Consider the following 24234-nt stretch of genomic DNA (forward strand, 5'->3'; position numbering starts at 1 on the left):
AAGTTTCTAAGGGCTAGCTCCGTGTAAACAGTCACAGACTAAATAGGGCTGCTAAGTCAAAAGGTGAGATCATGGAAACCACTCATCATTTATTGCCTCACCTCAGAGGCCTCTGAACTACACGCGCTGTCACTTTTTGACTTTAAAAGTTTCCTCTGGTTTTGGACCCTTTTTGCAAACCCAGGATTGCCTCAGCCCTGGCCCAGCCAAGCAGCCAGGCATGTCGTCCACTCCACCGAGGCTCTGAAGGTAGACATTCCCCACCTCTCCCCGTGAGGCCTCGAGGAGGGAAACATTCCCAGATTACATCTGACACATGCTGATACATTACTCTGCTCAGCCAACAGCCATGCTCGAGGTTCCTCTGAGTTGTAATTCTTCCTCAGCCATCATGCTTAAGCTGTGTGAGGACAAGACAGAAGTCAGCTTTCTGTGTACTTGAAGGGAGAGAAAGGCAGAGATCTGGAAAACAAAACCATGACATTAGGAATTGATAGAAGAAGTGATCTGAGTTATTTAGCACCTAACATCAAGGAGATTTAGGTGCATACAATGATTGAAGGATAATCAGAAGGAACTAGTATCCATAAGCAGAAGTTAGTCAGAAGTTAGATCAGAAAATCACTGTTAACTTCTACAAATGGTGTTTCTCTTTGAGACACTGGGAGGGACCTGAGAAGCTGCTTTAGTGTTTGGCTTTGCTAAATGCAAGACTTTAATGCTGCTCAGAATCTAGCAGCTCACACTGTCTTGGGACTGCAGTATCTGTAGAAACCAGATTCTGAGCATTTCAGTTCATCTATTTATATGCAATTGACAGCATGTTGAAAAATGATAGAGAACATGCCTCCCAGAAGTTTTACATTTATAAAATGTAAAAATGGAAGCTTATTAACACTCTAGCTTCCTCATCATTATTCTTTGAGGCACCTCTTGTGGGTCTCAATGTTTCAAAATAAAAACTGCCACCCATGTGGTGGTACCAAAAAAAAAAGGAATTTCTTATTTACTTGAACCAAAATTGATTCTCAGAAATATATCTTTCTGCTGTGTATGTCATAAACTAAGCTGGCTATAATTGATGTTTCACAGACAGATATAAGCATATTTGTACCCTGTAAATTATCTCTACTATAGATTATTGTTGTCCTTGTGGCAGTTTCTGCAGAGCGCTTGGGAGTCAATGCAATCACTTACTGGCTCCCACATTCTCTGGGGAGCATATGGTGCTCCGTGTTGTCCATATGCCTGTTTCTCAGAAACAGCGACTCACCCAGAAATGTTTGGAAATGTTTATTTGTGTGTATGTATATGAACACAGAGATAAGTGTGTGGGTGCATGTTTATATATTTAACTATGCAGAAGTAAACTTTCTGGCTGGAAGTTGGCAAGGGTCAGTTGAAAGTGCTCTGTTGAAATGGTGGCTAAAATAATAAAAAGTCCTTTTTGTGTCCTCACAAAACCAGTGCCTCATTGACACTGTTAAACCATGTAATTTGGATGGGGGTGGATATATAAAGGGGATAAATATATAAAGAATAATATTATATATCCTAATTAACTGATCAATAAAACAAAGAATGTGCATTGGGAGAAATCTTGTTTTTTTTTTTGCATAAAGAAAAAGATTTTGTTGAATTTAAAGAGGAGCAGGTTTGACCCAGAGAGAAAACAACAAAGAAAGAAGGAGAGCTGGAACACGCAGATATGTGCATTACCATAACATAACATGTAAGACACAACAACCATGGCCCATGCATGCAGAAAATCAAACAAAGGAGAAAAGTTCAGAGAGCCTTACACTGATGAGGATATGCACTTATGTGGTCAGATGGGAGGTCTGAGTGCCATGAGGCTGCCGGCATCTAACACCAGCTGAGGATCTGAGTCACCCTGGGCCAGTCACATGAACTTTTTGTGTTTCATGGAAACCAAAATGAGCTAGGCAGAACCTCGCTGGAAACGAATACTGTAGCTAAGAAATGTTTTCCAAGTCAGCTCATGAACATAAAGATTCCTCTGGAAAGTACCTAACAGAGCATTTAGTAGAAGGCGCTTTCAAAAAACTCCAAAGAAAGTCTTTGCAAAAGTATTCTGATGTTGCTGTGAGCAGTTTGGTGGCAGCCCCCTGAAAACTCTGTTCCCAGAAATCTCAAGCCTTCAAATTCCAGTGAGACCAACCCTTCAGAGATGCTGCAAAAAAAGTTAGTATTTTCTGAGATTCTCAATATTTTATTAAGCCCTAGACAGAGGAAGCCAGAAGAGAAAAAAAATCTCTGTGTAAATGTTTGGTCCTACTGAAGTCAATGACTAATCTTGTACCAAGTTCTGTGGGCCAAGATTTCTTCCTGTACTTTTAGTATGTAAAAATACGTTACCCAAATTAAATTAGAACTTCTCTGAATTCTGGTAATAATAATAGCAATCTGAGGTAAGTTTGGGAAGAATCAAATTTGAATGATTCATAGATTCAAGTACTATTGATCTTCCACATTAGTAGTTAGCCTCTGCTGGCATGCAGTTACTTAATTCTTTGTGTATTTATGATAGTTGCATTGGCTGTTTTTAAGTGCTATGTGTTTCCATGCTTGTAAGTACTATAGACTTAGAGTTTATTTACACTGGGAAGTTTTGGGAAGTATGTAAAACTGAGCTGCGTAATGTGGAACAACTGTTGTGCAATGAGTATGCACAATTTCTAGTTAAGTTTCTTCCATCTGAAATACTCTGCCTATGCATTTAGGGATTTTTCTTGCTGCAAGAGTATACAATATCTGCCAAAATTTCTTGAATTCTGGATCTTTGGAGTCACAAAAAAATGAAAAATAAAAATCCCTACTCCATCCATCTGTTTTTTACAAGTCAGGGCTGTTTTGCAGCACTGGGTCAGTAGGGTGGAGAAAACTGTTGAGCACTGTGAGCCAAACAGCTGTTGCACAAACCAAAGTGCTGCAGAGAAGGGCTGGTAAGCAGTGGTAGATGCCAAAGGTGCCTGTCCTCATAGGAAGGCCACCACTGGAACACAGCTGGGGAGACTCTTCCTGAGGCCAAAGGATGCATTTCCCAAGGACAAAGAGGAGCCGGCATTCTGTGTAGGGCTGATGCAGTAAATGTGACAAACAAAGGGGCTGCAGCTAAAAAGGAAAATAGGAGTTCCCAAAGGAGCAGACAGAAAAAGAACTAAGTATGTAAAAGACCTTGAAATGATGAAAGACATTAATGGAAAGTGATGGAAAGGGGGAGGTCACAGGCACATGGCAGTTGACAGGTGAAAGCTGATTTCCTTTTGGGTTTCTGTTTAGTAACAGATGTGGCAGGAAGTTCCAGCAGGAAAAAAAACTCGCAGAAACCACACCAGAAGTGTTGAGAGGTGCAGGCAGAACAGTGTCTGTCACAGAAACAAAGGCAATATTTGTATGCTTTGAAAGGGCAATCTCTGATATACATGACAAGAAATGTAAAACGGCTCTTTGATTTGAGCCACAGACAGTCTGACAGCTTTTAAGGCACACGAGATTGGATCAGACCCTGTGTGATACAAGAGGTCTCCTAAGGGAAAAGCAGACCTGGTTTGTGGCATCTTGGTCGATGCGAGCTCCAGGCAGACCCCAGGGGCTTGCTTCCCCTTCCCAGCTGACACAGCAGGCAGCATGCTAGTGTTGTACATAGGGATGAATTACAGCAGCAAAGGTAATGCTGAATATCACCACCCCAAAACTGAGAACAAAACCAATGGAAACATCATCCACCTCGAGTCTGACTGTGCTGCTCCTAATCACCCTTCATCTCCCCCTTTAGGAGAAAGGGAAATTTAAATTTAGGGGGAGATGAAGGGAAATTAGGCACAGTCAACCTCTGGGACCCTTTCCTTACCCCTTCACCTGGAAGTCAGATTTCCAACCAAGTACAAAACTGAACTGGAAGTGCTGCTCAGCCAGTGCCTGCTTTGCCAAAAGCCGGTACCTGATCTCAACTTCTCAGATTTTGTCATCAATGACATAGGAACACAACTATAGTAACACTAGTGCCCTACTTCTTGGGCTACACCACGATCAGCCCCATAGGCTGCTGTGCTACTTTAGAGATCGGTTTTAAAAGTAGTAGGAGACTTGGTGACGACTGGGAGAAACAGCAAGCCAGTTCTAATTGCCCAGGGTGACATGCAGTTATATTTAAACATTGTAAGGCAGCCCAGCTGGGATTTTCTCACCAGCATTACACGTCTGCAATCTCCAGCTTGAGGGCTACAATTGTCTAGTTTATATTTCTGCTTGTCAGACATAAGCCTGAGTGTGTTCCCTAATGCTCTATGCCAGAGAGGGACAGGCGTGAATACAGAGATGGAAATTTCCCAAATATGTTTGTCGTAAGACCACGTAAGTGGAGAGAAGTTTGGCCCAGTTAATAATTAATAGCACATTTTTTAAGTAGAAAAAGTCATCCTGTTTGCTATAATTCATTGTTACAAAATGTGATTATATTCTGTTGAATTTATGAGGGAAATCCTCAAAGCTCTGCTTATTTTTTGGTGCCAGAAGACTCAATCTTGTTATTCCTAGCAATAATTTGTGATATAATGAAGAATTTGGTATGATTTACGAGAAAGAGTTTATATCTTCAATGTAAATAAACGCTGTTCATTTTGTGCCATTAAGTCTTGAAAGCTGAGCTGAGAAATATGTTTTAAGATGCAGTTTAAAAAACAGTGAAGATCAGAAATGATAAATAGCATGACAATCTTTTGGGAAAGGATGTAAGTCTTCATGCTTCCAGGACATAAGATAACCTCTAATTAATGGGGGCTAGTAAGAATTTTTCCTGTCAGCAAGTTATTTCATAATTGCCTTCTGTAAGGCTTCCTGTACTTTTCTCTGAACCAGCTGTTATGCTTCTGCAGGAACAGTGTGATAAAATCAATAAATCCCTGATCCAGTCCTATATTTCTGTGATTTTATTTTTTTTTTTTGATTTTTTTTTAATGGGAACTTTCTAGCAGCCCAAGATCAGCTTTCTTTATTTGTGAGGCACAGGCTGCTAAATCCTAAGGCAGAAGAAATGACTTGCTTTCTTTAGTGATGCCTTCACTTGTGACAGGAAAAACAAAACCCAAATAATTCAAGTCATGTGTGGGCAAGCAGGAAGGAAGGCAAAGTAATTTTTTTTTCAGTGAGTTTGTCTTGAAAAGGAGTTACTTGTCTTGTTAATATGGACACACAGCACACATATATTGTATCCTTCTAATAGAATGAAATAAATAGCTTATGATTTGTGAGGTTTGTCTCAGTAAAAAAAAAAAAAAAAAAAAAAAAAAAGTATACCCAGCCTGCATTGGAGCTTTGAAGTTGTGTTTAGTAAGCTTTTGCTTAGAGTTGTCTACAACTCTATTATTTATCATTTTCCCCTAATATTTCCACTTGTCTTAATCAAAACTACTTTTGGAGTAAAATCTCATTTTTGCTTTATAATAGTTAAGCCTCCAAACATATTGACTGCAGTCAGAGAGAATCATATCTCCATCAGTTCAAAGATAGATGGAGGAAATCTCTTTCTGAAAGTGCCCTTGCCCTTTTATCTGTTATACAAAGAAGCTAAGGGATTGGCTTAGGCTTAGGCTGGCTTAGTTTAACTTTAAGCTAATTGAAAGCTGGCTAAATGAATCATGTCTTATGTGCATAACGTGTCACTGGGAAAGAGAGTTTAAGATCTCTAACTGATAATGTAGCCTAAGAAAATAAGATATGTCCACCTTTTAAAGTATAGAAAGTGGACATGGGAAAGGGAACACTTCTAACAAGTGATAAAACTGTGGCTACACACACCTTGTTTTGGAAGGTGATCCCTCATGCAGTTCAGGGTCAATCCAACAGTGGGACACATTACTGAGGTAGATTTGCAGTTTACTCCATCCTCTCCTTCTCCCATCAATGTCGTTATATTGTCTTTTTTTGTTTGTTTGTTTTTTTCTTGTTTGGACATGTATCAGGAAAAATGAATGCATTCATGTTTCAGATCCCTGTAACTTCAAGAAGTTGCACTGATAGTCAGTTGCTAGCTGTAAATGAAACCTTCATATCTTACCCTAACCCTTACAGCACTAATTACAGTTTCCTTAAGTCAAATGTTTATATAAACTATCATTACCCATCAGATTCCATGTTGGCAGGTACACAAGAAATTGTAATTAAGATTCTACCGGGAGGCTGAGCTGACCCCATTCTTGCAGCCAATCCAATCTGAAGAAAAGAAAAAAAAAAAAAGCAGCAGTTAGGGTTAACACTGGCAAACCTGCTGTGCATTCCCTCCAGCCCTAATATCTGCAGAAAACTCATTTCATATTCAGTCTGCACTGTTTAGCTTACAGCACTGGTCTAAATCCTCACCTGGTATAAACAGATGTTAATCCACTGAATATTGATTCTGTCACTTCAGCACCTGGCTCATGATGTGTAGTTCTCATCCCTTTGTGTTTCATGAGAGCTGTACTGCCACCTAACAACTCTAATGCATTTTTTTATCTTTTTTTAAAGAATACTCAAGGAATTTTGGGAGTAAAACTCTAGTAAAAATGACACTGTTGCCTATTCCCTTATGACAGTTCACTACTCACTCCATTCATTTGTATGCATAGTTCAGGGCTGCATCACAGCTTCCCAGGAATAAGTGTACACTGAGGAGATGATGGCTCAGCACTGTAGCTTGCACCCCTGCATTAATGTCCTATGTCTGGTAGTCAACAATGCTGACACTTAACAGGAGAAAGTGATCCCTGGTGTAACTGCAGTGACCCTGGGGAATTACCCTATGACAACTCCCATCTACTGAGTAGCAAAAGATAAACTAAACAGGACTGGAAATTTGGAACAAGTTCAGACTTCAGAATATATGGAGGTTTGGGGCTACAGCAGACATTCTCTTATCATCCTTTGTAAAGCTGCACTCCCTTCCTGCACATAATCTGGTAGTTTCTAATACGAAATACACAAGCAACATAAAACCTCTTATTTCTGCTTATGTGAATGTTATTTTATGTGACGCAAGCCATTGCTCTTAGAACTGAATTTTGTTATTTGCCTCTAGAATCTGGTGGTTTGGCTGCAAGACATTGACTTCCAGCTAAAACAATTTATTCCCCAATTGCTTTAACAGCCAACATTTCAAGCAATTAAGAGAATTAATGTATTTTCTTATTGTTAAAAATATATCTGTGAAGAGCTTTAAAACATTTTAGCTCACACTTCTAAAAGTGGCACGTTACTTTTCCTCAGATATTAGCTGGGAAAACTGTCAGAAGGTTCTACTAAATGTTTTATGCTCTCACACATACACATACAAGCCAGTTACCAGATTTGAAAATGTATTTAAATGGAAGACAACCTGCTTTCTTCTGCAGAATGGTATTGTGAGTTGTTGGTCGCTGGTTTGTTCATTTGTTTGTTTTAAACAATCTACTTGTGCCCCCCTTCTTGGGTGATAAAAAAGAGAAAAAAAAATGTATCTATTCCATGCATATTCCTGCTGGATTCCATATACCCAGTGCTGCTACAATAGCACTGGAAAGTTTTTCTTTAGCCATGCCTTCACTGAGTTCCTCAGAGAGCATCCCCTTGTTCCTTTGGGCCTAATTTAGAACTAAAACTGTGTATGCTGAGGGGTTGCTTAGAATTAAAAGATGTTTTTCATATGCATAGAACAGGGGTGGAAAAGGGCATCACGATGTGGAAGTGGGCTCAGTTACATGTTGATGACGAACATAGTGCACACTGACACACCAAAGCTGTAAGCCAGGATCAGCAATTTGTGTACACTGCATAATTCTGGTGTAAGAGCTGTTTCAATTTAAGAGCAAATTAAAAAAGATTGAGGAGTGTGCCTTAAAGTTACCAAAGCATTTCATGATTATGAGAAGGACTTTAATTTAGGAGGCAATTACTCTCACATTTCAGCATATTGAGAACCCGAAGGCATTACAATTATCTGCCTGTGTGTGCCCCTGTTCTGCTTTTTAATAAGACCAAATTCTGGATTCTGAACATTTATGTTTACTCTTGTTTTACAAAGGCTTTTTCTCTTCTTGTGGCTTAGAGAGTTCTTGTTACTCCCCAACTTTCTGGGATTTTTAAGAGGAATTAAAAAGAGTGATGATAAACTCCTGCCTGGGACCTCAGAGTTGTTGCAGTGACCTTGCTCACATCCATGTAAAACAAATATTTGGTTCAGAAAAGGGGTGCACCTCTAACTACACTGCAGATGAATGCAGTGATGAAACCAGTTTTATGCAGGTGCAGGTCCTTCAGCTTTGGTTGTGTATCTACAGATTCATTGGAAGAAGAGGTGAATAAATACACTGCAGCTTGAAAGCATTGCTATCACTGCAAATAAAGGAACTTACAGAAAGTCATCTCTTATTATTGAGGGTGAAGCGTAGGAATTAATTAAAAATACATCTTTTTATTTATATATACACATATGCAAAATGACAGAGAGAAAGAAAGGATCCACTTCTGTGTAGTCAAACTTCCCTTTACAACCATGACGGTTATTAATTAGTATTAATTCTGAAAATACAACAGCATTTTTGCTCCCACATTCAGACTGACCTAAGGATACTGTAGAGCTGTAAGCCTGGGCTTCTATTATTAGACCTAAAGCTCAGGACCTGGAGTTGTGAAGAGCCACAGCTATTTTAGCCTGAGAAATGAAGGGGCACAGCAAGAGCTGAAATCTGTGATTAATATAGGCTGGTTAATAACCAAATATGTAAAAATGAGCAAAAATCCAGCATTGAATGAGTCTAAGAGAAAAGGAAATGGCTGGCTTAATTAGGTTTTAAAGGATGATTCAGAACAACATAAATCTCAATGAAAGGACAAAAATAATTACAGGTAATTAATGTCAAAGTATCTGAAGCTAAGGAATTTAGTTAGCCTTGAGCACAATATATAACACACCCAGTTCCTCCTTCTGCAGGTAACATGGTGCATCTGGTAATTTAGATCATGGAGTTTCTTTTACATTTGTAATTATTTTTAATGGTTATATTTCTTTTGCCATTAGGGAAACAGTGCTGATATCACAACTAAGCAAATTTTTCTACAACATAGAAACATTTTTACTTTATTATTCCTGGAGCTAAAATGGCATCAGTCAAAAACAAATGGCATCAATCATTCTGCCACTTTGTAGATTGGTATAAAATTAGTAAGATGAAAATCAGGCTAGGTTTCATAATTTTTCTAGCTCTGTCTGCAGCTCAGCAGCTTTCCTTAGCCAAGGATTTATTTATTTATGATAGTACAACAGGTGTCAAAAATCTAGCTCTTTAATGGCCACTTTTGATAGCAGTGTTATGGCCAAAGCTTAGCTTTACCTCCCAGTGTAATTTAAAATACATTTCTTTCTTTCTAGTGATTCCATACAACAAGCTAATATGAGAAAGGACTGCAGGACCACAGTCTGAATAGATAGAGAGTACAGATCCCATTGAATGACACATTTGGGTTTCAGTAATTCAGACAGAAAATCTCAATTTCTTTTGTGAGATCCTACACCATATATTTCTGTTTCTTTGGTTTACAGGAGGTGAAAGCTAATGTCCATAAGTAAGCTTACACTTCACCATTTAGAGCATTTCATAAAGCCTAATTTACAAGAAACAAGGAGATGGAATTATGAATTAGGGTTTATATTTTCATACCAGATACTTGCATTTATGCTAAATTATCTATTTGAATAAGCAACAAATTTTCAGATTTTTAAACCACAGATGGAAGTGATTGTACCCCAGCTGTAAGAATACAAGATCTGGGAGATGCTCATTTTGTAAACAGTTATTACAAGATACTTTTATAACTAGGGCTGTTCCTTTCTTACTATTGTCTTTGTCCCATTCTGCTGCATTTCTCTTTTCCTCCCTCTATTAAAGTAGAATCCTGAATATTAAACCTCTTGATTCAGCTACCTATATCCAAATATATCATTTTATTTTATCAATTTAGTAAAGTTATGTACTTTTAGTGACGTTAAATCTAACTTGGAAAATGATTCTCAGGAAACATTAAAAAAAAAAAAAAAAAAAAAAAAAAAAAACATCCCAGCCCTTGGAAATCTTCTACCATGATGGAGAAGAATGAGTCCCATCAGTGACTGTAGATAGATCCCACTTGCTTGTGAGATAACTCTAAAGGAAACTTTGATTTGAAAAAGAAATAAAAAATCAGTCTTAAGTTTTGTTGAGTGCCGGTTGCAGAAATATTTCCTTCTGTAGTCCTCAAAATGAACGGACAAGCTCCTGCTCCCTGCTCGGGCAGGCTTAGGCATCACAAAGGATTGCCCCTTGTCTAAATGACAGATGGCACAAACAGTGAATTGCCTAAAACCAAAAAACAAGGATATAATTTTCCCACTCAAAACTATGAGGGGTGCTTGGGTGCAGACGGGACAGCTGTAAGGCCTGGTGGCAGCCAGACAAGCACCAGCCTGCTTGGTAATTACCGGCGCACTCCCCTGCACTGTGCGGCCCCTTCTCCAGCCCCCGGCGTGAAATGGAGCCAGGGCTCCCCTGGGCTGCAAGAGACCTTTAACATGACTCCAGTAGCGTGGCTGGAAGAGCCTGTGCCCACCACAGCTGCCCTTACAATGGGATGCACCCACAGGAGCCTGCAGCCCCAGGGCTGCTGCTGCCTCTGCACAGCCCCACTGCCCACCACCCTCCCACAGCCCCTTCCCCCTCACATGTGAGGTACAGAGGTGTTCGAGCAGCCTTGCTTTCCCCACCTCCCCTTGGGACCATGACGTGAGTCACTCGTGGAAAAAGGCTGCATCCCATCCTGGTGTGCACTCCCCCATCAGGGCTCTCAGGCAGGAAGCAAAGCAGAGCCCCAAACCTCTGGGCTGCCCACCAGGAGCGGATGATCGGGATATTCACTCCGCAGGCTGAGCGGGAGATAAAAGGCAAGAGATGCCAGTGCTCACACAGCTCTGGGAAAGGCATTTCTATTCTGGGCCAGGGGAGGCTTTTGAGAAGCCTCAGAGGGGTTCAGGCACAAAATTGCCATTGGCAATCAACAGAATGAGCCCTCAGAGGGCACATATGAAATGCCATCTATGACTGTGCTATCAGTTGCACTGGGATATCACAGGAAAAGCCTGCTGTGCTCCGGCTGTTCATCGAGTACCCAGCTCTGCAGTGAGGCCGGTACTCACAGTGCTGTTGCAGGAACTGGTGGCAGTCAGTTGCCAATCCCCAGTAAAGGAAAACAGTATGAGAATGCCTGAATATATCATCTGTTCAGACCAGACACTGTATAATTAAGTACATCTTTTACATTGGCCACTAAATATTGGGTTATGAACTCCTCCATGTCTCTGAAGAGTAGATACAGATCTGGTTCCTGGGCCTTTGGAAAGAAATAGAGGAACTTGTATTTTGATCATATAAATGTCAATGCTTGAATTTAGATTTAGTCTTCACGTTTAAAAAATGGCAGTTAGGTAAAGATGTTTCTCTTGCTTTGCTCTGAATATGATTTTTGAAAGCCTGAAGAAGTCAGAATTTAGGCACAAGCTCAGTAAAACATAAAACCTCAAAACATGCAAATAAATCAATCATGTATGTTATATATATATCAGTAAATATGATCCCAAAATAATCTCGGGTGTAGTTTTCAAACTTTCATATTACATAAACTGAGTGCCCTGCAGCACAATTGGATTGACTTGAATTGCAAACTAAAATAAATACACCCAGGGATGTGTTTCTTGTTGCTGTTATTTTACTTTTCCTTCTACCTTTAAAAAGTTGCATTATAGCTCATAAGACTTGATAAGTAAAAATTAGAAGTGTCATTTTAAACAGTGAAGTAATTCAATTTTTGTGCTGTAGATTTTTAACATATGTCCACAGGAATGCTCTTGCCTGTCCTAATTACTTTCCCCCTCTCAAATATTTAAGCAAGGATGGGACATGCCTGAGAGATGCATGTGAGAGCTTTTTTTTTTAGAAAGAATTTAACCTCTGACTTTTACAAGCAGAGACTCGATTTCTAGATATGAGTTCTTTGCCTGGTTTTCAGTAAATTTTATTTTACAATCATTTGTTGAAACTGTATCCAAGTCTTTATTGTGCATGACACTTGGAGTTCTTTTTTATTGACTTATGCTGCTTCTTGCCAAAGTCAAAATGTTGGAAGCAAGGCCACTGGCATGTGAAAAAAAATAAATGTATAAAGAATAAAATTACTCTGGGTGGAAACACAAGAAATGATACAAAATAAACATTTCCCTTTTTATGGTCATGTTTACATCACAGACTGTAAGAAAAGTAACAGAACTAAAAACTAAGCTTGTTGTCATGGGAAGATACAGGTATTTTCATGCATCTAATACTTTTATAGGAATCTCATGACTGGGCAGAAGGGCAGTATACTCCTGGATGGGTGCAATGGGAAGAGAGCTTTGTCTCAGCACCGCTTATTGCTCAGACTTCTTCTTGCCCTTAAATCCCTCACAGCTGATTTCCTTTCCTATCATAATCTTTCACCTTGGCTTCCCCTTTTTATTTTCCCCCTTCCTTCTTTTTCTGAATTTGCATTGGTTATTTGATGATACGGATTATTTCAGGATGTGAATTATTTTAGGATTATTTTCCTGTACCAATACTTTTTAAAGGCTATTTCAATTTACATATATGAAAATAGAGTAAGTTCATACCATAAAGCAACTTTGCAGGACATTTGCGTTCATCAGATATTCTCCAATTCAAACATCGGTTCCCAAATAAAAGCTTCCTTATATTTAAATCTTCCCTGCACTTTCTACTTTTCCCATGTCTAGGAGACTCAGGCCTTGAGAGGGAGGAAGGAAGGAGGCCAGCTGAGATGAGGGAGATCTAATGACTTCCCAGCAATGCCAACAGCCCCAGCCAGTGTTTGCTGATTTTTTCCTAGCATGGCCTGAGGTTTGCAAATGCACCAAGCCACAAACCCACAGTTGATTTTGCAAAGGCTAGTGCCCAAGATTTTATATTTACAGTCACAGAAGCAAATATTTTACACATTTCTACTATGCCTGTATACGGTTCAGGAAAGAAAAAGAAATAAAAAGAAATAAAACATACCGCTTTCAAGGCAAAAATCAGTAAAATCCATCATCTCACCTGTGTTCATATTGAAATCAGATCAGACTGAGTTTCACATTGTTTTGAAGCAAAATCAAAAGAACCTTTAGTACAGCCCTTAAGAGGCATAAATCCAGAAGAAGTCCTGGTGTTGCAGTGTGTGACCAGTTATGTTTGTGCACTAGCAATGCCTCAGCTAGCTGGTTGAATGCTCACATAGGGAGCGTAGCCCATCTCACACTGACCTGCTATGCACTGCTTAAGAGTCATGCAGGTAGGAAGGTTGGCTGAGTTCTCAGAGCTCTGTAGGATAACGAATCTGTGTAAATCTGTCTTCATGGTTTTCATCACCTGAGAATATACTCAGTCTGGCAAATGTGAAGACAAATGCCATAAACAGAAATACACTGTTTTTTTAGTTTTCAAATTATTACCATCTGTGTCTTGGGAGTGTTTCATATCTATAGAAATACCTGGACATTCTTGCACATAAATGTAGCTGGAATGTTTTTCAAGGTGAAGCTGCGTGCTTCTATGGTTGAGATGTTTTTGGTATGCAAGTCAGTAAAGGATTTCCCCCAAGTACCTCTGCACTACACTGTTCAGTGTAGCCACATCCTGCCAGAAAGGATTTTAAGGAGGCAAAATACAGACCATTTTTGACACTGACCGCCCCTCTCCTGGGAGAGCTTTACCCTCTGTCCAAAATAGTATTTTCTTTGGGCCAAATCAGAAGCCTCTGTTCCCCCTCCCCTTGAACAAACCTCTAGGGGGGGGAAAGGGAAGGCAGAAAGAGTTTCTGTGAAGCTTAAAAGCATCTTGATGGCTTGTATAAATTTAGGGTGATGCCATGCCCCTCCAGTGTGTGCGAAGAAAGGTGCTGCTCCACCTGCAAACAGTCCTGCCTGGCAAGGCACAGCCCACTCACCCGAGCCCAGGGACTGCGGGCCCAGGAACGTGAATGTGGAGCTAAGAAAATGTCTGTGGCTCAGCAATGGCTACAGAAGCAAACACAGGTACATCTGATGGCAGAATAAAGCACCTTCCACTGAAGTAATGACTGCTAGGTTAGCAGCTTTGGAAGCAAACTACTTGTGATCAGCAGATAACAACACAATTGCATTTCCTGAATTAAAAAGGAGGAGTCGTACTCGTTAGCTGAGTTATGCAGGCTACTTCAGCTTCTTAGTTGGTATTCCACGGAGCTGCTTGTTGCTTATTGAGACTCAGACCCAGGCACCTGGACGTGTTGCTGAAGTCCAGCTGCTCGGACAGTGTGGAGCCGCGCACCGCAGGCCCCGATCTCGCTGCAGGACTCATGGCAGCTGCTGCTGCTCCGAGGCGAGCTGACCGTCCCTGCGGGTCAGGGGTGACAATGCCAGAATGATGTCTAAGACACACACAGGAGAGAAATTCTGCCCAGCTGCATGCAAATGTTGCCTTGTCCTCTCATGGCAACTGAGGTAAGAATGAATGCCATGCCTTTTACCAGAGAATATTAACATATTTCCTTTCAGCTTTCAGTGCTGCATGTGGTAGGAAAAATAATAAGACTGTGAGATAGGACAAAAAAAAAAAAAAAAAAAAAAAAACAAGGAGAAAAGAAAAAATCCAGTGGGATGAGATCTAATTGGACTTCTGCCTACTAGAAGTCTTTTCAATGTTCCTGTATAGGCCTTCATGCTTCAGTTTTGTGGTACTGACTTCTACTGTGACAAATTATGTTGTGATTGTGTTTATTTGGGAGTACATCCTTGACTAGAGAGGTCTTAAAGGTAACAAAAAGGTTTATTTGATAATAAATAATACTGCAAGGTCTAAACCTGAGCAGCCTGAGCACAAAGGGTTTAGAGACAACAGAAATAACAACCATTCTATCACTTAATCTGAACTAGTATAACTAAAAATAACACCTCACAGAGAACTCCTCTGGTTTTCTTTTTCTTTTTAAAATGAAAACATTCAGCTTAAAATTAGCTTGTTTTGACTGAACAATACAAAGGCAAAACATGAAAACAAAATAGTCTGCATTTGGCACCCCTGTTTCCAGTCCAAACTAGTGTAAATATTACTGGAGCTTCTGTGTTCATTCTTCCTGGGTTTGCAAGGCTGGCCTCACAGAGGTTTGCCTTCCCGATCACCGAGTGAGCTCCCACAGCAGCGGTGGCTGCTGGAAAAACACACTGGATGTACTGTACACAGGCACTCAGCCAACAGTACCTGGAAAATTAAAATAATATTTTAAAAGGGAAGTACACACAGTCTATGTGCAGAATAATTACCCACTGTATGTAGGAGAGAGTGGAGGAAAGCAGAGACTGATGTTTCGTACATTAATTTCCAATGTACCGAAGAATGATATACACTACCACAACCACCAGCCTCATCCAGTCAGATGCTTTTGGAGTAAAAGCCATCTTCTGGTAGTCATGAAGTTCCTGGGGTATCTGATGCTATTTTTGACCACTGGCGGTGTGCCAGCCTCCTGTCTGGTTCAGATTCAATTAGGACACATCCAACACTGTGTGGCTCATAGTAATCTTCCCCACAGCAGGAGAAGGAGGACCCAGATGAAGGCCCCAAGGGGAGCTGCAATGAGTAGATGTCCAAATTAAACTGAGTGTGTGGAGTTATGGGGATGTTGGGTCATTTGTGCTTCAGAACAGAAATGCTATGCCCTTGCTTCCTGAGCATTTACTCTCTCACTCTCCAAAAGCTTGAGGCAAGGAAAAAGGGGCAGATAAAATGAGGTCTGATGCCTTTTGCATAGCTGTAATGGTCCTGAGCGAAAGCCTCTGAAAGACAGTGAGATGAGGTAGCTCAGTGGAATTTAGCACAGGTTCCATATGTCTGAACATTGTTTATGGTGCTGGACCATGCTGTTCTGCTGGATCACCAGGGAGATATATGGGTTTCCTTTGCAAACGACTTTTGTTTTATGGGCAGCAGTTAAAGAGTGCCAGGTCGCTAGAAGCATGTCTATATAAACCTCACATCCCTCACCAGGATCTTTCCTGTGAGCATGCACAATGCCCTCAGTGTCAATAAGCACCATGGAAAAAAAAAAAAAAAAAAAAAAAGAATGATTTACACCTTCCTCATTGATGCAACCATTTTTACCCAAATTACTCCTCTTCCTTTCTTTCTTCCTTCCTTCATTCTTTTCCTTCAATTCTTTCCTGCTTGCATTTACTGTCTTTCCTTTCTTGTTTTTCTTTCCTTCCCTCCCTGACTCCTACCTTCCTCCATTCTTTTCTTCTTTCTCTCCCTCCCTCCCTCCTCATCTCTTTTTCTTTCCTTCATATAGATCAGTTTGGATTCTCTGAGACTTGAAGTGGTGGAGACTGGTTAATGCCATCTTGCAACAGAGCTGTAATATCATTATTTAAGCAAAGAGAAGAGCTTGACCCTGCAAGGTCCATCCTGCCATAAGATAAAACATTAAAATTAATAGGATCAAAGAAGATTTGTGTCTTTCAAGACTACAATTCATGCCCTTACAACTATAGCATTTGGATTTTGATGGAAAAAGAAAGACTGAATGTATAATGACTTATGCAAAGGTTCTTTTGTTCAAGTCAGAGACTTCTCATAGCCCAAGGAAGAATGAAGACTACCTTATAATGAGAAATCACTTATTCTATAAGACAGAGGGAAAAAGGAAATAAGCCTTCTTTAAATAAAAGAAACATGGATATTTTTTTTTAAAGAAAAAAAAAAAAAGTATGTAATTCCTTGGAAGAAAAATAAACTGCATAGCTTTAATGTTATGTGGAAGATTACAGTTGTGTTTTTTTTTTTAAATAGTGTTAATTGCATTATTTTCCTTTTTTGAATGGACCAGTTCTCTCCATCTCAAGTGAATGGCCGGAATCCTGCATTGTTAATTCCTGTAAGACAACTGAAGTGGGAGGGTGCAGCCTCACAGAGACGTGGTTGTGTGGTGTTTGTTTTTTGTTTGTTTGTTTTGTTGTTGTTGTTGTTGTTGTTGTTGTTTTGGGGGGGGTGTTGTTGTTTTGCTTTTATTTATTTTTTTGCTGTGAAGAAGTGATAAAAAGCAAACTGAACATGCAATGAATAAATGAAAGTGAAGAAAGCACTTTTGTTCTTTTGACTAATCTTTACATTAAATCTTTTTTTTTTTTCCAAGAAGCGGATGTAGCATCAATTACAGCTCTATCTGAATATTCTCACATTTTTGTAGCAGAGCCAAAGAATATACATTTTATAGAAATCTTGAGAACTGCTTCAGGTGAGATGACAGATACAGCAACAACTTCCTACCCCGAGTTCCCCCTCTGCTTGACAGCCAAAACCAAGCAGTGCAACATGTGATACAAAACAATACAAAACCAAGCAACAGATGTTGTATTCACAGCTGCACTTTGGATTCAAGAAGATGGTATGGCAAGAAACACTGGCTAGTCCATGCTAAAATTCCCACTGAATCAAATGGAAACATAATTTTGCCCCCTACATCAAGTACAATCTAAGCTTTCATACCATCCTAACTATCAAAAGGAACAGGAAGAAAAGGCATAGGTCAAAGGAATTATATGTCACTTTTTTAATCCATGAAAGTTATCCTGTGTGGTTTTTTTTGTTTGTTTTGTTTTGTTTTGTTTTAAGCTATAAGCCAACTAACAATTTAAATACATTTCACCACTACTCTAAGTAGCAAGCAGACATTCTATGATTTTTCTACCAAATATTTCATAAGAGGCTGTATCTGTTGACCACCTGACCAGAAAAGATAAGTCAGGCTTTAGTTTTGGGCTGTTCCTCTTCTAACCACAAAGCCAAGCATTTCAGCTGGAATATATTTTATCTGGATTAATCCATTGATCTGATGTGCCACTAAGGCTCACAAACAGTTAAACTCACAGAGGGAAAAGCCGAGCAGTGCATGACCGAATGGCTGTAAGTGGAAACGTCTTAATCTATCTCTCCTGGTGAAGAAAAGAGAGGAACAACAGCATGCCTTGTCCAAAGCTTCTTGTGAACCAGAAGGGTCCCATACACAACCTTGTGATCACCCATGAGAGCACTTGTGCTTATGTACCTGCTCTCTGGGGAGATATATTGCAACAAGTTCCTGCAACTTGACATCATATGAAGGAATTTGACATTTTTACAGCAGGAGTCTCTACTGCAACCAGGATTTTGATACAGAAGATGAACAGACAGTTCCTTGTGAAAAAGTTGCTTCTGTCTTTGCCACTGCCTAGCACAGGCAGCTAGAGCAAGTCCTAGGTCAGCGTAAGCAGCACATTTAATATTTACAGCAATAGGAAGAGCAGAGTAAGACACTGAGAATTTGGTTTATAGAAAGAATGGCATTGTAAACAGCCATAAGGGGCTTAAAAACGCTGAGTTTTAGCTTGTTCCCAGGTGTTCTTTGATGTATCCAGGAAGCATCATTTGTCTTGTTGAGTGAAGCCTCTTTTGTGTATTATTACCTTTTCCTCTAGGAAACATTTATTAGGTTTTGGTTGGGAAATAGCCATTGAGCCTTTGGGCAAGGCTGATTTGTTTAGCAGTAAGATATGGAATTTACTTACTTTCTTGTAATACTGTCCTCCTACAGGAATGTCAGTCTCATGGTGGTAAACAGCAGGTGACACCTTCAAATGTTTCTTTTTTTTTTTTTTTGTCTTTTATTTCAGATCAGTTTTGTGGAAATCGGGTGTAAAAGTTGCTAAGACACACATAAGCCAGGCTTATGGAATGGGTTAAAGAAGACACTGCAGGCCACAAGACAACCTCCTCAGAGAACTGGGGTATAAAAGACCTCTTGTCTCACTGTCATTCTGTGTGCCTGCTGGCTTAATTTCTCTCTGCCTGGTATAAAAGACCACCCACCATGTGGCACACGGCCACTATTTTTTGTGGAAACTATGATAATATCGATGTATTGTGGTTCTGTCACTGGTTTCGCAGCAGGAGTGGAGAACAGACTTGTTCTCATACAGCCTGATCCAAAGCCCACTGAAGATGATGGCAGTAGCTTTGTTGACTTCACCAGGCTTTGGAGAAAGCCGTTAGGAAAAATACAGGATGCTGGTGAAGAACAAGCTTACAAGACCCTTGACCTGCAGCACAGATAGGTTGAAGGTTTTTGCTAAACCAAATAACAATTTTAATTTAATCTCCACTAGAAAAATAAGAAAAATTAAATGCTTACCATATGGTGAAAATATGTTAAGCTTCAAAGAAGTAGTAATAATTAAATACAACTATGCAAAGTTTTTTTAGGTTTGAATAGTATGCCAGTTTCAATATTATAAAACATACATATATAATCCTATTAAAGCTCATTTGAAAAAATGAATGCTTTGAATAATGCAAGCTCTTAGGTCACATTTTTTCACCTGCATATTTGTTTTCATTTCAATCAACACTGCTATAATCACAAAACTTGGTATAATTTTGTGTAGCCTTCAATGCACACCAACAATTTCAGTTTCTTCTACAGGTAACATCCACATGAAACAACCTTTGAAGATAAAGAAATAAAAGCTGACAAATAAATACGTGTATTTAGAAACAGCGTATCAGTAAACTCCGTAATCATAAGGAATATTAAACCCAAAGACTTTGGCTGCTCTCAGTTTCAGCTCCTTTGCCTGGAGATGGAGAACTCATGCATTGTCAGTGTGGCACAGACACCAGAGACAGCCATGCAGCCTGGCAAGCAGAAACACCCAAATACACAAAGATCTCAAATGCAGGAGAGGCCCCAAGGCCATGAGCAAATGCTGTGCAAGGTGCATTTCTGGCTTGCAAGCTGGGGCTGTCCAGGCTGAAAAGTTGTGTCCAATTCTTTCACCATAACTTTGGGTCAAATATTGCCACATCGGGGTGTGCCTGCTTTTGTGTATTCTGCATATCTACAATGTGGAGAACAGCAATTACTGAAAGCAGGGCATTAAACAGTGAAAACCTAAGCCTCTCACTCCCTTTTTGGTTTGATTTGCCACACAAAGAACATTGATAGGAGCTCTGTGAATTCTTCTGGTATAAATGCTGCAAATGGCATGCTAAAATGCAGTCATATACACTAAATACCCATATCCCCACACATACAATCCCCTGCCTAAAATCTCTCTGTATTAAAAACTCATCAGGCACATAAGTGCTCTTGGACTAGCTAACCCAAATACTAAGGAAATGGCTACATAAATTTCCCCACAGTTGTTCTTTCCCAGACACAAAGAGCTATTTCACATTCCTAGGCCTTTCGGTACCTGCTCTCACAAGAGCCAGGATCACGTCAGGTCCTGTGGTAGATGGACGGGCAAGTCTGATGGGAGAGAGGAGCTGTGGTACTGTGCTATGTTGTGAATGTTTTCTTTAGAGGTCCCTTAGAGCACAGGGCCTTTTTAGACTTGCATTCACATTTTTTCTAACAGTAAAAATCACAGGTGATGCTTATCACTTACCCCTTCTCCTTGATTATTCATGCTATTTATCTCCATGGGGTGATGCAGAGAGACCTCAAACTTGACACCATTGCCCTGGCATATCAGGCCAAGATAAGAAAATGTCAGTTCTGTTCCAAATAGTTTACAAGCTACTTTCTCATTTGCATTGAAAGACTCGCCTTTCCTTTCTCTTATCTGCAGAAATGACATATAACAATTTTCTAAACTGTTAGGTAGGCTACTACCTGGCAAATTTCAAAGCCTTTCCCTTTTTGAACCTTTAAAACATAACAAAATACAATAAATAGTCTCCAAGATAAAGCTGTAATTATTTATTTCTAATAGGTCTGTCAGTAATTCTGTAATTCAGGCCATATTTTTGCCACTGCTTTTCCTCAGGTTTGGATCTGTGTTGATTTAAGTCGAGACACTTGCACAGAAGCACATCCTCTCTGCTGAGGCCAGTGGACTTCTGCCAGCTTGTCCTAGCTGGGGGAAAACCTGCCCTTTGCTGTTGTACCCACAGTTTCTCCTAGAGAAGTCTCTTTGCACACATGTGGCGCTCTCTGAATTAAACTGACTGCAGAAGTGCAAAGTGCTACCATTTTTTACTGCTGTTAAATAACAGCACTGACAGTTAAGAAAATCCTCTAGGAAAGAGCATCTGTGCATCTCTCCCTCAGCATGCAGCAAACAAAGAGCTGCACTGTTTTTTCCCAGCAGAACAAAAAGTCAAGTTCCTAAAAGCTCAGTCAAAATTTTGGCTTTACAAAAGGAATTTGCAAATGTGTTTCTCAAACATTAATTTGGGTGGTCTACCTACCACAGGATTTGTGGTGCTATCTGGTTTGTTTTTTATAGAAATACAATCAAAAAGCTTGTATACAGGCTGTTGTTTTGGGGATGATTTTTTGTTTGTTTGTTTTGTTTTTTGACATGAAAAATAAACCATAACTGAATATTTCTTTCCTTGTAAAAACAGATTTATGCATTATAATAAAATAATGCTTTCAAAGTACTCAAGATGCTTCTTCCAGTAAAGAAAACAATAACTGACTTTATTGTTATTATTAAATACGGGGTCAATATATTCTCTTTGACAATAATGGATGCATTTACAAGCTTAAATGTTCCAAGTTTAGTAGGAGAAATAATACAGAATAATGTAGAAGATAGCAAAACCCCATAAGACAGTAAGAACCAGACATGCTCCTGGGCAACCTGCTTCAAGTGTCCTTGCTTGAGCAGGGGGTTGCATGTCTTTTTAAGCAGAAAGGGAAAAGTGTGAATAACCACAGGTGATAGAAGGATCTGAAAGTTAAACTTAGTTTCATAGCACTCGATTTCCCTATAGACAGAACCATTCCTAGTGTAAACTCTCCACAGGCGGTGTGCAGGGTCACATGAAGCAGCACGTTTTCCAGAGTGGTGAAAAAAGCTATCCTTTCTTATACTGTCCTTTGTGATTAATAACACTAATCAGTATTCACTTGGGAATACTTAATCTTCATAGACATAGCTGGAAAATCTTTGAAAAAAATGTCACCATTGTCCCGGCTGGAGAAATGTACATGGATGTGTCAGTCAGTAGCCACAACTGTGCTGAACAGCAGTTTTCCTGAAACAGTTAAAGATGCTGTAACAAGCACTAGTAAAACCTTATGACACCCTATTAATTAACTCCTTCTGTGGATGGTCAGATGAGGTCATGTGGATTTTGCAAGGTCATGCAACAAGTGAGGAGAAAAACTTGAGAGTTTCAGCTAACCAACTCACGCTGATATACACTATCAAAGCAGAAAATTAGAGGAATCCCTTTTCTCATGTGTCTCTGCTCCAGCTCCTATTTTGCTTCACTAGCTGTTTAGAACAAGAACACCAGGAGTTTCTAGATTCATATAAAATATCCAAACTGCTGACCTAAATATATGAAATGATCTCTGCATTACTAGAACAGAGGGGAAAAAACAGTCAGAATTAATATTAGCAGCCAAAAATGGTCTGAGATTAGTGGTAAAGACTAAATAAATCCAAGAAGAAGGAAATGTGTTGACATTCTGGATGACTACTGTCACTTCCCACAGACTCCACTGTTGGTGGGAAACTCCTGTATTTGCTTATAAATGCATTCTACAGTAATCTAAATAATACAGACAGTAAACACTGAAATCCATTGTTTCCATGAGCACAAAACATCTAAGAAAAGGCCCCAAATATAGTGGGTTGGGTTTTTTTGTTTTGTTTTGTTTTGTTTTCCCCCTTTTACAAAGACAGTGAATTATACAGCTTCACTTTGGGAAAAAAAAAAAAAAATTGTTTTGAAAAGTTGTTCTTAACTGAATGGTTAAGTTCAGAGCTGGTCTGTAAACAGAGCCCTGATAACACCCCAAGTTTTACATGTAACTGGGAAGATACTCTCCATAGCTGGATCTCCAACAAAAAAAAAAGACCTGTACCCTTATGCAGCTGTGCTGTGTTGAGGTAACAAGAATTCGTAGACAGCTACAGATTGTATCTTGTTTTATAATGGAAAACAGACATAGAAATAAACTAGAATTGGAGATGGCTAACTTCAGCTAGGAATTTGGAGGCTGAATTAAGACTGAATCTCTCTCCTTATGAAGGAGGAGGACAAAAGTGTATAATCATGCTCAAGAGCAGGTTCCATTAATGGTAAGGCACACTGGAAATCTTTCCTACTAAAATATAACCTAGGTCTACATTAAAAAAATAAAATAAAGGCTTAAGTAGTCATCTTTACATGGTTCAAAACTGAAATTTGGGGATCAGAATATAAAGTTATATGAAAATGTCAGCTTGGTAATTAATGGCTATTGAAAAAAAATGTTAGGAAAGGAATAGAGAGAAAGGGAAAAAAAAAGAAAAAAAAAGCATTCTTATGTCAAAATATCAGTTTGTGGTTGTATGAATCTCATATGCTATCTGCAGTTTTAGTGTCTCCTTGTCTCAGAAAAGACATAAAAGAACAGAAAAGGTTCTTACAAAGATAGCAGGGATAGTCAAAGTAAAGCTCGTTTCTGCACTGACAGATCAGGATGGTTCTATCTGAAAAGAAGACAGCTGAACGTATGAGAAAGTACATCTGCAGTAGGCTGAATACTAAACATTTATCCTCTGTTCATGAAATTAAGCAAGCACGTAGCAAGTCAAAGGCAAATGCTTCTACATGGAGCGTGCAGGTCTGTGGTGGAAGCCCTTACACCAGGATGTCAAAAGTCTTCATGCATTAAAAAAGGGGCTGCCTGAATTCACAGAAGAAAAATCAGAGGTGAGCTTGGGAAGCCCACAGGAACTACCCCTGATTTCTGGGAAGTCCCTACGCGTCAAATGGTTGGACGTTAGGAAAGTACATCTAAGAATTACTACCACAGTCTTGCTCTGCTCATTAAGTCTTTTCCTTCAGCCATAGTTAGAGACAAGGTATTGGGCTAAATGGTCCTCTAACTTGGTACAGCTGTTCTTGTGCTACATTAGATTCCCTTTAGTCCTGTAACAACCACCTCAATTGCCTGCAGAAAGAAGTAACATTAAAATAATTTGACAGAGCATATATATATTTTTAACCGAAGTTTAGCAGATATAAATATGGGTACACAAACTGGTAGTCGGGAATCTACTCTCAGGTATTCTTCACACAGAAATGATCATAGAATAATCTGCAAAAATGTGCTGTG

General features: G+C 39.5%; 1 long non-coding RNA gene across 3 annotated transcripts in view; it reads right to left on the reverse strand.

The window, feature by feature from the left end:
• LOC311439667 overlaps positions 1 to 24234 on the reverse strand; it is a 143127-nt gene that overhangs the window by 685 nt on the left and 118208 nt on the right. For 2 of the 3 annotated variants that reach the window (XR_014694890.1, XR_014694891.1), the window contains 2 exons: positions 6143 to 6234; positions 71 to 462 (listed from right to left, as the gene is read on the reverse strand). This is a non-coding gene — a long non-coding RNA (uncharacterized lncRNA). Of the gene's footprint in view, positions 1 to 70; positions 463 to 6142; positions 6235 to 24234 lie in introns of those variants that run through there. The other variant, XR_014694889.1, reaches the window with a different exon arrangement.

This window comes from Aythya ferina (genome assembly GCF_964211825.1).
Source record: "Aythya ferina genome assembly, chromosome: 7".
Classification (NCBI taxonomy): domain Eukaryota; kingdom Metazoa; phylum Chordata; class Aves; order Anseriformes; family Anatidae; genus Aythya; species Aythya ferina.